Source organism: Urocampus carinirostris, unplaced genomic scaffold (genome assembly GCF_059441175.1).
Source record: "Urocampus carinirostris isolate Australia breed hairy pipefish unplaced genomic scaffold, RoL_Ucar_1.0 HiC_scaffold_180, whole genome shotgun sequence".
NCBI lineage: Eukaryota > Metazoa > Chordata > Actinopteri > Syngnathiformes > Syngnathidae > Urocampus > Urocampus carinirostris.
The window spans coordinates 7,501-25,000 of NW_028283281.1; the positions used below are offsets into that span (position 1 = coordinate 7,501).

Genomic DNA, 17,500 nt, shown 5'->3' on the forward strand with positions numbered 1-17,500 from the left:
AACACTAGCCCGGGATTCAGCCACTATTGGCGGGCACAAGTCCCCCAACACTAGCCCGGGATTCAGCCACTAGTGGCGGGCACGATTCCCCAAACACCGGCCCGGCGCTGAGTTTATGGCCTCCGAAAGGCCCATACATTCAGACGGGTCCATGTATTTTCAGTTTTCCGTAGCAGGTGTGATTGTTTGTTTAATTAGGTAGTTTGTGTTGGTGACGGTGTTCCTAACTGTGGTGGCTTGTTTGTAGAATGTGGGGCCCTGCGTTTGTGTTATGTTGATTTCTGGTAATTTACTTTTTACTAAGTAGTCTTTCAGGTTTTTGTTTCTTTTAAAGGCTGAGATGATTTTGTAATCTTGGATTATGCTTGTGTTCTGTAGTGTCTGATTTATATTTTGTCCATTCATTCAGACGGGTCCATGTATTTTCAGCGACAGCCGCAGTACCGCCAAAATCCATGCAGCGGCGCTGGATTTATGGCCTCCGAAAGGCCCATTCATTCAGACGGGTCCATGTATTTTCAGCGACAGCCGCAGTACCGCCAAAATCCATGCAGAGGCGCTGAGTTTATGGCCTCCGAAAGGCCCATTCATTCAGACGGGTCCATGTATTTTCAGCGACAGCAGCAGTACCGCCAAAATCCATGCAGCGGCGCTGTATTTATGGCCTCCGAAAGGCCCATTCATTACCAACGGGGCTGCAGTAGCATCCCGCGGCCACGCAGGGGCAGATATTGTGAGGGAATTACATGGTAGTGGACGGAGCGCCCATGCATTTCCAATGGGAGTGCAGTACCTCAAAAATCCGCTCCAAGCCACCGAACTTGAGGGCCCGACGTTCCCTCAACACTAGCCCAGTGCAATCGACATTTCGTTCTGTGTACATTGTTACACAGAATGACAATACAAGGGAATTATTATTATTATTATTATTATTATGTATTCAGCCACTAGTGGCGGGCACAATACCCCAAACACTGGCCCGGCGCTGGCTGAGTTTATGGCCTCCGAAAGGCCCATACATTCAGACGGGTCCATGTATTTTCAGTTTTCCGTAGCAGGTGTGATTGTTTGTTTAATTAGGTAGTTTGTGTTGGTGACGGTGTTCCTAACTGTGGTGGCTTGTTTGTAGAATGTGGGGCCCTGCGTTTGTGTTATGTTGATTTCTGGTAATTTACTTTTTACTAAGTAGTCTTTCAGGTTTTTGTTTCTTTTAAAGGCTGAGATGATTTTGTAATCTTGGATTATGCTTGTGTTCTGTAGTGTCTGATTTATATTTTGTCCATTCATTCAGACGGGTCCATGTATTTTCAGCGACAGCCGCAGTACCGCCAAAATCCATGCAGCGGCGCTGAGTTTATGGCCTCCGAAAGGCCCATTCATTCAGACGGGTCCATGTATTTTCAGCGACAGCCGCAGTACCGCCAAAATCCATGCAGCGGCGCTGGGTTTATGGAATCCGAAAGGCCCATTCATTCAGACGGGTCCATGTATTTTCAACGACAGCCGCAGTACCGCCAAAATCCATGCAGCGGCGCTGTATTTATGGCCTCCGAAAGGCCCATTCATTCCCAACGGGGCAGCAGTAGCATCGCGCGGCCACGCGGGGGCAGATATTGTGAGGGAATTACATTGTAGTGGACGGAGCGCCCATGTATTCCTATGGGCAATGCATTTCCAATGGGAGTGCAGTACCTCAAAAATCCGCTAGAGGGCCCCGAACTTGAGGGCCCGGCGTTCCCTCAAGTGCCGATTTTATACCCCCTTCTCCAGCCGACAGCCAGAATTATATTAGGGACTCGCAATTTTGAGAGGTGAGCACCAGGGCTAATCAGCGGCCACCCGTGACCATTGAGTCCGACAGAGCAGAGGCTAGGGGCGGCCTCGCATCTCGCAATTACCGAGGGAAGATGCCGGTTCTCGAAAAATTTCTAAGTTTTTCAAATTTTAAAGTATTGAAGTATTTAGGGCGCTTCCCGCGGCCCTGGCTTTTGCATGTACCCCTCTAAGCTCCGGTTCTCGAAAAATGTCTAAGTTTTTCAAACTTTAAAGTATTGAAGCCGGACTTCCGCGGAGGCTGACAGGGGGCCTCCATCGAAGCACCCTTCACCCCCGGGTGAGCCGGCGTCGGCCCACGGGCCTGCCGGTTCCCCAACTGAGCGATTGGCACACGAGACCCGCCTCGGAGGGCCCACGTCGGCCGGCGCAAGCCGGTGTTCGGGCGTGCGGCTCCTCCGGCTTTGCGGGTCAAGCTCCAGCGCCGAGGATACTAGGCAAACGTTGGGCCCCCCCGAGCCGAGTGGATACCCGCCTCAGAAAGAGCTGGGGCGGTACGTACGGACGGCCTCACTAAGAGGGAACGGAAGCTACTAAAGCACACGTATAACTGTCCGATGTGCGAACGAAAGTGAGGCCGGACGAATCCGATACGAGTTACGAGTGAGGCGGGATCCACGGCTGGCACTCGCGGGGCCCTCTTGCGAAACCATGCCTCGGCGTGAACCTTTTGGCGGCAGAACCAAGACGAACCGAGGTCGAGCTTCCGTCTCGAGCCACACCCAGACGTCCGACCGTCGCGGAGCCCGACGCCACGCGTGCTAGGGCTCCGCGCGAAACATCGTTTCACGACACCCGCTCGTCAGCCCGTCCGAACGTATACGAGTGTCGCGCGGCCCCCCGGGCCCGGCTGTAGCCACAGCCTCGTCCCGGACCAGGGCCGCACCGCCACCAGCAGCGCCCCCCCGGCGGCAGACGCACTCTGGTTGATCCTGCCAGTAGCATATGCTTGTTTTCAAGATTAAGCCATGCATGTCTAAGTACGAATGGCCAGTACAGTGAAACTGCGAACGGCTCATTAAATCAGTTATGGTTCCTTTGATCGCTCCACCGTTACTTGGATAACTGTGGCAAATCCAGAGCTAATACATGCAAACGAGCGCCGACTCGCGGGCGGGGCTCCGGCCTCGCCCCGGGGACGCGTGCATTTATCAGACACAAAAACCCACGCGGTGTCCGGCGGGCGGGGGCTCAGCCGTCGCGCGCGTCCCCCGCGTCCGGCCTCCGCCTCTCCGGGCGGGGGCGTAAGCGGCGCGGGCGGCTCCGCGCGCGCCGGTCCTCGTTCCGCCGGCCCGGCCCCCCCTTTGTGTTGACTCAGGATAACCTCGTGCCGATCGCTCGCCCACCCGAGGCGGCGACGACTCATTCGAATGTCTGCCCTATCAACTTTCGATGGTAGACTCTGCGCCTACCATGGTGACCACGGGTAACGGGGAATCAGGGTTCGATTCCGGAGAGGGAGCATGAGAAACGGCTACCACATCCAAGGAAGGCAGCAGGCGCGCAAATTACCCACTCCCGACACGGGGAGGTAGTGACGAAAAATAACAATACGGGACTCGTTCGAGTCTCCGTAATTGGAATGAGCCGAACACAAACCCATCGGCCAGCATCCATTGGAGGGCAAGTCTGGTGCCAGCAGCCGCGGTAATTCCAGCTCCAATAGCGTATTTTAAAGTTGCTGCAGTTAAAAAGCTCCTAGTTGGACCCCGGGACGCGAGCTGACGGTCCGCCGCGAGGCGTGCATCCGTCTGTCCCAGCCCCTGCCTCTCGGCAAAAGCCCCCGTGATGCCCTTCGCTGGGTGTCACTCGCGGGGCCCGAAGCGTTTACTTTGAGGAAATTAGAGTGTTCAAAGCAGGCCACACGGCCGCCCCTGCATATCGCAGCTGGGAATAATGGAATAGGACTCCGGTTCTATTTTGTGGGTTGTCATGAACTGGGGCCATGATTAAGAGGGACGGCCGGGGGCATTCGTACTGCGCCGCTAGAGGTGAAATTCTTGGACCGGCGCAAGACGGACGAGAGCGAAAGCATTTGCCAAGAATGTTTTCATTAATCAAGAACGAAAGTCGGAGGTTCGAAGACGATCAGATACCGTCCTAGTTCCGACCATAAACGATGCCGACTCGCGATCCGGCGGCGTTATTCCCATGACCCGCCGAGCAGCACCCGGGAAACCGACCAAGTGTCTGGGTTCCGGGGGGAGTATTGTTGCAAAGCTGAAACTTAAAGGAATTGACGGAAGGGCACCACCAGGAGTGGAGCATGCGGCTTAATTTGACTCAACACGGGAAACCTCACCCGGCCCGGACACGGAAAGGATTGACAGATTGAAGGCTCTTTCTCGATACCGTGGGTGGTGGTGCATGGCCGTTCGTAGTTGGTGGAGCGATTTGTCTGGTTAATTCCGATAACGAACGAGACTCAAACATACTAAATAGTACCGCGGCCCCCCGCGCGGTCGGCGGCAGAAAACTTCTTAGAGGGACAAGTGGCTCTCAGCCACACGAGAATGAGCAATAACAGGTCTGTGATGCCCTTAGATGTCCGGGGCTGCACGCGCGCCACACTGAGCGTATAAGCGCGTCGTCTATCCCCGCGCCGGCAGGCGCGGGTAATCCTATGAACCCCGCTCGTGACAGGGCCTGGGGATTGCAATTATTTCCCACCAACGAGGAATTCCCAGTAAGCGCGGGTCATTAGCCTGCGTTGATTAAGTCCCTGCCCTTTGTACACACCGCCCGTCGCTACTACCGATCGGATGGCTTAGTGAGGTCCTCGGATAGTCCCCGCCGGGGCCGGCCCCGGCTCCGGCGGTGTGCCAGAAGACGGTCGAACTTGACTATCTAGAGGAAGTAAAAGTCGTAACAAGGTTTCTGTAGGTGAACCTGCAGAAGGATCATTAACGTACGAGCGGCAGCAGATCCGCCTCGGTACACCCCCGACGAGCCAGACGCCGAGGGCGGCGGGTCGTCGCAGGCGGAGGAAGAGGGTAGACCGGGACGGGACGGGACGGGGGGCGCGGCGCGGGTCACTCCCGGGCCGCGCGTCGGAGCGAGTTCGGCGGGCGCCACGCGGCGCGGCGCGACGCGAGAAAAGGCGGCGGGCGATGTCGCGCTACCTCCGTGCGAGCGGGGTAGCGCGCTCGTCCGACGACCCCAGTAGCGCGGCGCGGCGCGACGACAGGCGACCGCCAGCGACGGGCGAAAGGCGGCGGCCGTGCGCGGGACCCCCGTAACCGGGGAATCCCCCTATGCCGACGACCCTAGCTCGGCGCGGTTCTCGCGCTTCCGGCGCGCGCTTCCGGGGCGGCACTCGCCTCGACGACCTCCCGTCCTTTAAAGGTAACGGTTCGGGCCGGCGCCCCGGCGTCCGTCCGCCCGTCGGTGTCGCGTGTCCGTGCGGCGCGGGGCTGCTCTCGGCGAGGGTCGCCGAGCAAGCGGATCCCCGCACGGATCACAACGGCCGTATGGCGGCGGCGTCGGGACGCCCGCCCGAGACGAAGGTTCAGGGCGACGAAACGGTGCTCCCACCGGCTACCTTTTTCCCCGGCCAAACGCGTCCGTCGGCCGGAGCCCTCGAGGGGCCGCGTAGCGCGCGCGTGGGCCGGCCCCCGGACACCGGAGTTCCTCCCGGGGCTCCGGACACCGGGGGTTCGGTTCCGCGCGGTCCGCCGCGGTCTCCTCTGTCCATCCATAGTCCGGGCAGGCCGCGGCCGGGTCGGGGGCCAGTCCCCCCTCGGTGTCAGCGCGGTCGCGCCGCCCTTGTAAACCAAACCCACTCGCTGACGGGTAGCAACACCCAAAGCGTCGCTTCGCGGCGCGGCGGGGCTTCCAAGTCGGATGGCCTTCCGGGGTCCGGGTAGGAGACGCCGGGGGCCGGCCTCAGCGCCGAGCCCCCGACCTACCCGGCGAGTCCGGTCGCCGAGTCGTGTCAGGCCCGAGCGGGAGACGCCGGGCGCCGGCCTCAGCGCCGAGCGCCCGACCTACCCGGGCCGACGCACGTCTCGGGCGCCGTCGCGGCCCCGAGCGGGAGACGCCGGGCGCCGGCCTCAGCGCCGCGCGCCCGACCCGCTCGGCTCGTCGCGGCGTCGCGCGTATCGCGCCCGTCGGTAACCGCGCCGCGGGTTAGGGGCTCGCTCGCGGGAGCGACCGAACGGCACCCGCGGCGCGTTCGTCTCCGGTACAAACCCTGTCGTGAATTTGTCTCCGATCGTCCCGGGCGGACGTAAAAGGGCCCAAACGTACGACTCTTAGCGGTGGATCACTCGGCTCGTGCGTCGATGAAGAACGCAGCTAGCTGCGAGAACTAATGTGATTTGCAGGACACATTGATCATCGACACTTTGAACGCACATTGCGGCCCCGGTTTTACCCCGGGGCCACGCCTGTCTGAGCGGCGCTTTCCAATCGATCGGACGCGGGCCGGGCCCTCCGCGACATTCCGCCGGTCCGTCCGGCGGGTGGCGCGAGAACCCGGTCCGCGCGGGCGAGGCTCGGGCCCTCCGCGACATTCCGCCGGTCCGCCCGGCGGGTGGCGCGCGACCCGTGTCCCCGCCCACTCCGCGGCTGGGGTTTCGCAGGGACCCCCGTCCCTTCGTACCCTCAAATACAGACTCGGGCGGCGCTCCGTGTCCGTCCGCCCGTCGGTGTCGCGCGTCCGCGCGTCCGGAGGTGCTTCTCGGCTGCCGGTGAGTACGGCTGGTACTTAGCATACCGAGAAGGTGCTCCGCGCGCGCGGCTCCGCGCGGCGGCCCGTATGGCGGCGGCGCTCGGCGCCCTCCTCAGGTAAAGGTCCCGGTCGGCGCCTCGGCGTCCGTCCGCCCGTCGGTGTCGCGTGTCCGTGCGGCGCGGGGCTGCTCTCGGCGAGGGTCGCCGAGCAAGCGGATCCCCGCACGGATCACAACGGCCGTATGGCGGCGGCGCCGGTCCCGGCGCCGGCCCCGACCGCACAGCTCTACGCGCACGCCCTCAGATCAGACGAGACGACCCGCTGAATTTAAGCATATTACTAAGCGGAGGAAAAGAAACTAACCAGGATTCCCTCAGTAGCGGCGAGCGAAGAGGGAAAAGCCCAGCGCCGAATCCCCGCCCTGCGGTAGGGCGAGGGAAATGTGGCGTACGGAAGGCCGCTTTAGCCCGGCGCCGCTCGGGGGCCCGAGTCCTTCTGATAGAGGCTCAGCCCAGGGACGGTGTGAGGCCGGTAGCGGCCCCCGGCTCGCCGGGGCGAGGCCTTCTCGGAGCCCCCTTTCCAATAAACCGATCACCACTTGTTGTGGAGACCCGGGTGCTAAATGACTTGTAAACGACCTGATTCTGGGTCAGGGTGTCGTACGTAGCAGAGCAGCCGTCATGCTGCGATCTATTGAAAGTCATCCCTCGATCCAACCTTTTGTCGGCCGGTCCCGACCCCTTGCGGGGTCACCAGGGGTCGGGAGGTTCGCCGGTCCCTAAACACAAGCCGAGAATGAACCGCGAGAGGCGGCCACGAGTACTTAAACGCTGGCTGCTGGTTCTCAAACACAGCCCCTAAGTCCCGCGAGCCCCTGGTGACCCTAGCGGGGAAAAAAATACCCGCCAGCCCCTGGTGACCCCAGGGGGAAAAAAGTTGGAACAATTTCTAAGTCCCGCAAGCCCCTGGTGACCCCAGGGGGAAAAAAGTTGGAACCATTTCTAAGTCCCGCGAGCCCCTGGTGACCCTGGTGGGGAAAAACCCCGCGAGCCCCTGGTGACCCGACGAGCGAAAATTCCCCCCAACCAGCGCAAGTCCCTAACCCAAGCCGGAAGACGAACCACAAGAGGCGGCAGCCAGTCCCCAAACGCAAGCCAGGAGACGAACCACAAGAGGCGCCAGCCAGTCCCCAAACACAAGCCGGGGACCGGCCCACAAGAGGCGGCAGCCAGTCCCCAAACGCAAGCTCCCGCGAGCCCCTGGTGACCCGACGAGCGAAAATTCCCCCCAACCAGCGCAAGTCCCTAACCCAAGCCGGAAGACGAACCACAAGAGGCGGCAGCCAGTCCCCAAACGCAAGCCAGGGACCGGCCCACAGGAGGCTGCAGCCAGTCCCCAAACACAAGCCGGGGACCGGCCCACAAGAGGCGGCAGCCAGTCCCCAAACGCAAGCTCCCGCGAGCCCCTGGTGACCCGACGAGCGAAAATTCCCCCCAACCAGCGCAAGTCCCTAACCCAAGCCGGAAGACGAACCACAAGAGGCGGCAGCCAGTCCCCAAACGCAAGCCAGGAGACGAACCACAAGAGGCGGCAGCCAGTCCCCAAACACCAGCCGGGGACCGGCCCACAAGAGGCGGCAGCCGGTCCCCAAACACCAGCCGGGGACCGGCCCACAAGAGGCGGCAGCCGGTCCCCAAACACCAGCCGGGGACCGGCCCACAAGAGGCGGCAGCCGGTCCCCAAACACCGGCCGGGGACCGGCCCACAGGAGGCGGCAGCCGGTCCCCAAACACCAGCCGGGGACCGGCCCACAGGAGGCGGCAGCCGGTCCCCAAACACCAGCCGGGGACCGGCCCACAGGAGGCGGCAGCCGGTCCCCAAACACCAGCCGGGGACCGGCCCACAGGAGGCGGCAGCCGGTCCCCAAACACCAGCCGGGGACCGGCCCACAGGAGGCGGCAGCCGGTCCCCAAACACCAGCCGGGGACCGGCCCACAAGAGGCGGCAGCCGGTCCCCAAACACCAGCCGGGGACCGGCCCACAGGAGGCGGCAGCCAGTCCCCAAACACTGGCCGGGGAGTGGCACAAATTCTAAGTCCCACGAGCCCCTGGTGACCCGACAATCGGACTTAGTGCAATTTTCCAAGTGCTGCAAGCCAATGTTGGCCCGACAAGTCCCCAAACGGCAGCCCGGTTTTGAGCCACTAGTGTCGGCCTATAAGTCCCCAAACACCGGCCCGGTTTTACGACCACTAGTCCCCCAACACTAGCCCGGGATTCAGCCACTAGTGGCGGGCACAATTCCCCAAACACCGGCCCGGATTTCAGCCACTAGTGGCGGGCACAAGTCCCCCAACACTAGCCCAGTTCTCAGCCACTAGTGGCGGGCACAATTCCCCAAACACCGGTCCGATAATACGCGCGCATATCCCCAAACACCGGCCCGATAATACGCGCACAATTCCCCAAACACCGGCGCGGATTTCAGCCACTATTGGCGGGCACAAGTCCCCCAACACTAGCCCGGGATTCAGCCACTAGTGGCGGGCACGATTCCCCAAACACCGGTCCGATAATACGCGCGCATATCCCCAAACACCGGCCCGATAATACGCGCACAATTCCCCAAACACCGGCGCGGATTTCAGCCACTAGTGGCGGGCACAAGTCCCCCAACACTAGCCAAGTTCTCAGCCACTAGTGGCGGGCACAATTCCCCAAACACCGGCCCGATAATACGCGCACAATTCCCCAAACACCGGCGCGGATTTCAGCCACTATTGGCGGGCACAAGTCCCCCAACACTAGCCCGGGATTCAGCCACTAGTGGCGGGCACGATTCCCCAAACACCGGTCCGATAATACGCGCGCATATCCCCAAACACCGGCCCGATAATACGCGCACAATTCCCCAAACACCGGCGCGGATTTCAGCCACTAGTGGCGGGCACAAGTCCCCCAACACTAGCCAAGTTCTCAGCCACTAGTGGCGGGCACAATTCCCCAAACACCGGTCCGATAATACGCGCGCATATCCCCAAACACCGGCCCGATAATACGCGCACAATTCCCCAAACACCGGCGCGGATTTCAGCCACTAGTGGCGGGCACAAGTCCCCCAACACTAGCCCGGGATTCAGCCACTAGTGGCGGGCACAATTCCCCAAACACCGGTCCGATAATACGCGCGCATATCCCCAAACACCGGCCCGATAATACGCGCACAATTCCCCAAACACCGGCGCGGATTTCAGCCACTATTGGCGGGCACAAGTCCCCCAACACTAGCCCGGGATTCAGCCACTAGTGGCGGGCACGATTCCCCAAACACCGGTCCGATAATACGCGCGCATATCCCCAAACACCGGCCCGATAATACGCGCACAATTCCCCAAACACCGGCCCGGATTTCAGCCACTAGTGGCGGGCACAAGTCCCCCAACACTAGCCAAGTTCTCAGCCACTAGTGGCGGGCACGATTCCCCAAACACCGGTCCGATAATACGCGCGCATATCCCCAAACACCGGCCCGATAATACGCGCACAATTCCCCAAACACCGGCCCGGATTTCAGCCACTAGTGGCGGGCACAAGTCCCCAAACACTAGCCAAGTTCTCAGCCACTAGTGGCGGGCACAATTCCCCAAACACCGGTCCGATAATACGCGCGCATATCCCCAAACACCGGCCCGATAATACGCGCACAATTCCCCAAACACCGGCCCGATAATACGCGCGCAATTCCCCAAACACCGGCCCGATAATACGCGCGCAATTCCCCAAACACCGGCCCGATAATACGCGCACATTTCCCCAAACACCGGCGCGGATTTCAGCCACTATTGGCGTGCACAAGTCCCCCAACACTAGCCCGGGATTCAGCCACTATTGGCGGGCACAAGTCCCCCAACACTAGCCCGGGATTCAGCCACTAGTGGCGGGCACGATTCCCCAAACACCGGCCCGGCGCTGAGTTTATGGCCTCCGAAAGGCCCATACATTCAGACGGGTCCATGTATTTTCAGTTTTCCGTAGCAGGTGTGATTGTTTGTTTAATTAGGTAGTTTGTGTTGGTGACGGTGTTCCTAACTGTGGTGGCTTGTTTGTAGAATGTGGGGCCCTGCGTTTGTGTTATGTTGATTTCTGGTAATTTACTTTTTACTAAGTAGTCTTTCAGGTTTTTGTTTCTTTTAAAGGCTGAGATGATTTTGTAATCTTGGATTATGCTTGTGTTCTGTAGTGTCTGATTTATATTTTGTCCATTCATTCAGACGGGTCCATGTATTTTCAGCGACAGCCGCAGTACCGCCAAAATCCATGCAGCGGCGCTGGATTTATGGCCTCCGAAAGGCCCATTCATTCAGACGGGTCCATGTATTTTCAGCGACAGCCGCAGTACCGCCAAAATCCATGCAGAGGCGCTGAGTTTATGGCCTCCGAAAGGCCCATTCATTCAGACGGGTCCATGTATTTTCAGCGACAGCAGCAGTACCGCCAAAATCCATGCAGCGGCGCTGTATTTATGGCCTCCGAAAGGCCCATTCATTACCAACGGGGCTGCAGTAGCATCCCGCGGCCACGCAGGGGCAGATATTGTGAGGGAATTACATGGTAGTGGACGGAGCGCCCATGCATTTCCAATGGGAGTGCAGTACCTCAAAAATCCGCTCCAAGCCACCGAACTTGAGGGCCCGACGTTCCCTCAACACTAGCCCAGTGCAATCGACATTTCGTTCTGTGTACATTGTTACACAGAATGACAATACAAGGGAATTATTATTATTATTATTATTATTATGTATTCAGCCACTAGTGGCGGGCACAATACCCCAAACACTGGCCCGGCGCTGGCTGAGTTTATGGCCTCCGAAAGGCCCATACATTCAGACGGGTCCATGTATTTTCAGTTTTCCGTAGCAGGTGTGATTGTTTGTTTAATTAGGTAGTTTGTGTTGGTGACGGTGTTCCTAACTGTGGTGGCTTGTTTGTAGAATGTGGGGCCCTGCGTTTGTGTTATGTTGATTTCTGGTAATTTACTTTTTACTAAGTAGTCTTTCAGGTTTTTGTTTCTTTTAAAGGCTGAGATGATTTTGTAATCTTGGATTATGCTTGTGTTCTGTAGTGTCTGATTTATATTTTGTCCATTCATTCAGACGGGTCCATGTATTTTCAGCGACAGCCGCAGTACCGCCAAAATCCATGCAGCGGCGCTGAGTTTATGGCCTCCGAAAGGCCCATTCATTCAGACGGGTCCATGTATTTTCAGCGACAGCCGCAGTACCGCCAAAATCCATGCAGCGGCGCTGGGTTTATGGAATCCGAAAGGCCCATTCATTCAGACGGGTCCATGTATTTTCAACGACAGCCGCAGTACCGCCAAAATCCATGCAGCGGCGCTGTATTTATGGCCTCCGAAAGGCCCATTCATTCCCAACGGGGCAGCAGTAGCATCGCGCGGCCACGCGGGGGCAGATATTGTGAGGGAATTACATTGTAGTGGACGGAGCGCCCATGTATTCCTATGGGCAATGCATTTCCAATGGGAGTGCAGTACCTCAAAAATCCGCTAGAGGGCCCCGAACTTGAGGGCCCGGCGTTCCCTCAAGTGCCGATTTTATACCCCCTTCTCCAGCCGACAGCCAGAATTATATTAGGGACTCGCAATTTTGAGAGGTGAGCACCAGGGCTAATCAGCGGCCACCCGTGACCATTGAGTCCGACAGAGCAGAGGCTAGGGGCGGCCTCGCATCTCGCAATTACCGAGGGAAGATGCCGGTTCTCGAAAAATTTCTAAGTTTTTCAAATTTTAAAGTATTGAAGTATTTAGGGCGCTTCCCGCGGCCCTGGCTTTTGCATGTACCCCTCTAAGCTCCGGTTCTCGAAAAATGTCTAAGTTTTTCAAACTTTAAAGTATTGAAGCCGGACTTCCGCGGAGGCTGACAGGGGGCCTCCATCGAAGCACCCTTCACCCCCGGGTGAGCCGGCGTCGGCCCACGGGCCTGCCGGTTCCCCAACTGAGCGATTGGCACACGAGACCCGCCTCGGAGGGCCCACGTCGGCCGGCGCAAGCCGGTGTTCGGGCGTGCGGCTCCTCCGGCTTTGCGGGTCAAGCTCCAGCGCCGAGGATACTAGGCAAACGTTGGGCCCCCCCGAGCCGAGTGGATACCCGCCTCAGAAAGAGCTGGGGCGGTACGTACGGACGGCCTCACTAAGAGGGAACGGAAGCTACTAAAGCACACGTATAACTGTCCGATGTGCGAACGAAAGTGAGGCCGGACGAATCCGATACGAGTTACGAGTGAGGCGGGATCCACGGCTGGCACTCGCGGGGCCCTCTTGCGAAACCATGCCTCGGCGTGAACCTTTTGGCGGCAGAACCAAGACGAACCGAGGTCGAGCTTCCGTCTCGAGCCACACCCAGACGTCCGACCGTCGCGGAGCCCGACGCCACGCGTGCTAGGGCTCCGCGCGAAACATCGTTTCACGACACCCGCTCGTCAGCCCGTCCGAACGTATACGAGTGTCGCGCGGCCCCCCGGGCCCGGCTGTAGCCACAGCCTCGTCCCGGACCAGGGCCGCACCGCCACCAGCAGCGCCCCCCCGGCGGCAGACGCACTCTGGTTGATCCTGCCAGTAGCATATGCTTGTTTTCAAGATTAAGCCATGCATGTCTAAGTACGAATGGCCAGTACAGTGAAACTGCGAACGGCTCATTAAATCAGTTATGGTTCCTTTGATCGCTCCACCGTTACTTGGATAACTGTGGCAAATCCAGAGCTAATACATGCAAACGAGCGCCGACTCGCGGGCGGGGCTCCGGCCTCGCCCCGGGGACGCGTGCATTTATCAGACACAAAAACCCACGCGGTGTCCGGCGGGCGGGGGCTCAGCCGTCGCGCGCGTCCCCCGCGTCCGGCCTCCGCCTCTCCGGGCGGGGGCGTAAGCGGCGCGGGCGGCTCCGCGCGCGCCGGTCCTCGTTCCGCCGGCCCGGCCCCCCCTTTGTGTTGACTCAGGATAACCTCGTGCCGATCGCTCGCCCACCCGAGGCGGCGACGACTCATTCGAATGTCTGCCCTATCAACTTTCGATGGTAGACTCTGCGCCTACCATGGTGACCACGGGTAACGGGGAATCAGGGTTCGATTCCGGAGAGGGAGCATGAGAAACGGCTACCACATCCAAGGAAGGCAGCAGGCGCGCAAATTACCCACTCCCGACACGGGGAGGTAGTGACGAAAAATAACAATACGGGACTCGTTCGAGTCTCCGTAATTGGAATGAGCCGAACACAAACCCATCGGCCAGCATCCATTGGAGGGCAAGTCTGGTGCCAGCAGCCGCGGTAATTCCAGCTCCAATAGCGTATTTTAAAGTTGCTGCAGTTAAAAAGCTCCTAGTTGGACCCCGGGACGCGAGCTGACGGTCCGCCGCGAGGCGTGCATCCGTCTGTCCCAGCCCCTGCCTCTCGGCAAAAGCCCCCGTGATGCCCTTCGCTGGGTGTCACTCGCGGGGCCCGAAGCGTTTACTTTGAGGAAATTAGAGTGTTCAAAGCAGGCCACACGGCCGCCCCTGCATATCGCAGCTGGGAATAATGGAATAGGACTCCGGTTCTATTTTGTGGGTTGTCATGAACTGGGGCCATGATTAAGAGGGACGGCCGGGGGCATTCGTACTGCGCCGCTAGAGGTGAAATTCTTGGACCGGCGCAAGACGGACGAGAGCGAAAGCATTTGCCAAGAATGTTTTCATTAATCAAGAACGAAAGTCGGAGGTTCGAAGACGATCAGATACCGTCCTAGTTCCGACCATAAACGATGCCGACTCGCGATCCGGCGGCGTTATTCCCATGACCCGCCGAGCAGCACCCGGGAAACCGACCAAGTGTCTGGGTTCCGGGGGGAGTATTGTTGCAAAGCTGAAACTTAAAGGAATTGACGGAAGGGCACCACCAGGAGTGGAGCATGCGGCTTAATTTGACTCAACACGGGAAACCTCACCCGGCCCGGACACGGAAAGGATTGACAGATTGAAGGCTCTTTCTCGATACCGTGGGTGGTGGTGCATGGCCGTTCGTAGTTGGTGGAGCGATTTGTCTGGTTAATTCCGATAACGAACGAGACTCAAACATACTAAATAGTACCGCGGCCCCCCGCGCGGTCGGCGGCAGAAAACTTCTTAGAGGGACAAGTGGCTCTCAGCCACACGAGAATGAGCAATAACAGGTCTGTGATGCCCTTAGATGTCCGGGGCTGCACGCGCGCCACACTGAGCGTATAAGCGCGTCGTCTATCCCCGCGCCGGCAGGCGCGGGTAATCCTATGAACCCCGCTCGTGACAGGGCCTGGGGATTGCAATTATTTCCCACCAACGAGGAATTCCCAGTAAGCGCGGGTCATTAGCCTGCGTTGATTAAGTCCCTGCCCTTTGTACACACCGCCCGTCGCTACTACCGATCGGATGGCTTAGTGAGGTCCTCGGATAGTCCCCGCCGGGGCCGGCCCCGGCTCCGGCGGTGTGCCAGAAGACGGTCGAACTTGACTATCTAGAGGAAGTAAAAGTCGTAACAAGGTTTCTGTAGGTGAACCTGCAGAAGGATCATTAACGTACGAGCGGCAGCAGATCCGCCTCGGTACACCCCCGACGAGCCAGACGCCGAGGGCGGCGGGTCGTCGCAGGCGGAGGAAGAGGGTAGACCGGGACGGGACGGGACGGGGGGCGCGGCGCGGGTCACTCCCGGGCCGCGCGTCGGAGCGAGTTCGGCGGGCGCCACGCGGCGCGGCGCGACGCGAGAAAAGGCGGCGGGCGATGTCGCGCTACCTCCGTGCGAGCGGGGTAGCGCGCTCGTCCGACGACCCCAGTAGCGCGGCGCGGCGCGACGACAGGCGACCGCCAGCGACGGGCGAAAGGCGGCGGCCGTGCGCGGGACCCCCGTAACCGGGGAATCCCCCTATGCCGACGACCCTAGCTCGGCGCGGTTCTCGCGCTTCCGGCGCGCGCTTCCGGGGCGGCACTCGCCTCGACGACCTCCCGTCCTTTAAAGGTAACGGTTCGGGCCGGCGCCCCGGCGTCCGTCCGCCCGTCGGTGTCGCGTGTCCGTGCGGCGCGGGGCTGCTCTCGGCGAGGGTCGCCGAGCAAGCGGATCCCCGCACGGATCACAACGGCCGTATGGCGGCGGCGTCGGGACGCCCGCCCGAGACGAAGGTTCAGGGCGACGAAACGGTGCTCCCACCGGCTACCTTTTTCCCCGGCCAAACGCGTCCGTCGGCCGGAGCCCTCGAGGGGCCGCGTAGCGCGCGCGTGGGCCGGCCCCCGGACACCGGAGTTCCTCCCGGGGCTCCGGACACCGGGGGTTCGGTTCCGCGCGGTCCGCCGCGGTCTCCTCTGTCCATCCATAGTCCGGGCAGGCCGCGGCCGGGTCGGGGGCCAGTCCCCCCTCGGTGTCAGCGCGGTCGCGCCGCCCTTGTAAACCAAACCCACTCGCTGACGGGTAGCAACACCCAAAGCGTCGCTTCGCGGCGCGGCGGGGCTTCCAAGTCGGATGGCCTTCCGGGGTCCGGGTAGGAGACGCCGGGGGCCGGCCTCAGCGCCGAGCCCCCGACCTACCCGGCGAGTCCGGTCGCCGAGTCGTGTCAGGCCCGAGCGGGAGACGCCGGGCGCCGGCCTCAGCGCCGAGCGCCCGACCTACCCGGGCCGACGCACGTCTCGGGCGCCGTCGCGGCCCCGAGCGGGAGACGCCGGGCGCCGGCCTCAGCGCCGCGCGCCCGACCCGCTCGGCTCGTCGCGGCGTCGCGCGTATCGCGCCCGTCGGTAACCGCGCCGCGGGTTAGGGGCTCGCTCGCGGGAGCGACCGAACGGCACCCGCGGCGCGTTCGTCTCCGGTACAAACCCTGTCGTGAATTTGTCTCCGATCGTCCCGGGCGGACGTAAAAGGGCCCAAACGTACGACTCTTAGCGGTGGATCACTCGGCTCGTGCGTCGATGAAGAACGCAGCTAGCTGCGAGAACTAATGTGATTTGCAGGACACATTGATCATCGACACTTTGAACGCACATTGCGGCCCCGGTTTTACCCCGGGGCCACGCCTGTCTGAGCGGCGCTTTCCAATCGATCGGACGCGGGCCGGGCCCTCCGCGACATTCCGCCGGTCCGTCCGGCGGGTGGCGCGAGAACCCGGTCCGCGCGGGCGAGGCTCGGGCCCTCCGCGACATTCCGCCGGTCCGCCCGGCGGGTGGCGCGCGACCCGTGTCCCCGCCCACTCCGCGGCTGGGGTTTCGCAGGGACCCCCGTCCCTTCGTACCCTCAAATACAGACTCGGGCGGCGCTCCGTGTCCGTCCGCCCGTCGGTGTCGCGCGTCCGCGCGTCCGGAGGTGCTTCTCGGCTGCCGGTGAGTACGGCTGGTACTTAGCATACCGAGAAGGTGCTCCGCGCGCGCGGCTCCGCGCGGCGGCCCGTATGGCGGCGGCGCTCGGCGCCCTCCTCAGGTAAAGGTCCCGGTCGGCGCCTCGGCGTCCGTCCGCCCGTCGGTGTCGCGTGTCCGTGCGGCGCGGGGCTGCTCTCGGCGAGGGTCGCCGAGCAAGCGGATCCCCGCACGGATCACAACGGCCGTATGGCGGCGGCGCCGGTCCCGGCGCCGGCCCCGACCGCACAGCTCTACGCGCACGCCCTCAGATCAGACGAGACGACCCGCTGAATTTAAGCATATTACTAAGCGGAGGAAAAGAAACTAACCAGGATTCCCTCAGTAGCGGCGAGCGAAGAGGGAAAAGCCCAGCGCCGAATCCCCGCCCTGCGGTAGGGCGAGGGAAATGTGGCGTACGGAAGGCCGCTTTAGCCCGGCGCCGCTCGGGGGCCCGAGTCCTTCTGATAGAGGCTCAGCCCAGGGACGGTGTGAGGCCGGTAGCGGCCCCCGGCTCGCCGGGGCGAGGCCTTCTCGGAGTCGGGTTGCTTGTGAATGCAGCCCAAAGCGGGTGGTAAACTCCATCTAAGGCTAAAT

At 61.1% G+C, this 17,500-nt stretch overlaps 4 non-coding genes and 1 pseudogene across 4 annotated transcripts; all 5 read left to right on the top strand.

Moving 5' to 3' along the window:
* The first annotated feature begins 2,752 nt into the window (after positions 1–2,752).
* On the top strand, positions 2,753–4,739 carry LOC148344925 (18S ribosomal RNA). The gene has a single exon (XR_015848995.1). It is a non-coding gene; the product is annotated as an 18S ribosomal RNA (ribosomal RNA).
* A 1,342-nt stretch (positions 4,740–6,081) lies between these two features.
* On the top strand, positions 6,082–6,235 carry LOC148344926 (5.8S ribosomal RNA). Its single transcript, XR_015848993.1, has one exon. It is a non-coding gene; the product is annotated as a 5.8S ribosomal RNA (ribosomal RNA).
* A 6,884-nt stretch (positions 6,236–13,119) lies between these two features.
* Positions 13,120–15,106, top strand: LOC148344927 (18S ribosomal RNA). The gene has a single exon (XR_015848996.1). It is a non-coding gene; the product is annotated as an 18S ribosomal RNA (ribosomal RNA).
* Positions 15,107–16,448: 1,342 nt separating this feature from the next.
* Positions 16,449–16,602, top strand: LOC148344928 (5.8S ribosomal RNA). Its single transcript, XR_015848994.1, has one exon. It is a non-coding gene; the product is annotated as a 5.8S ribosomal RNA (ribosomal RNA).
* Positions 16,603–17,166: 564 nt separating this feature from the next.
* The window catches only part of LOC148344929 (28S ribosomal RNA), a pseudogene marked incomplete at its 3' end in the record, with an annotated part of 2,570 nt that continues 2,236 nt past the window's right edge, over positions 17,167–17,500 (top strand).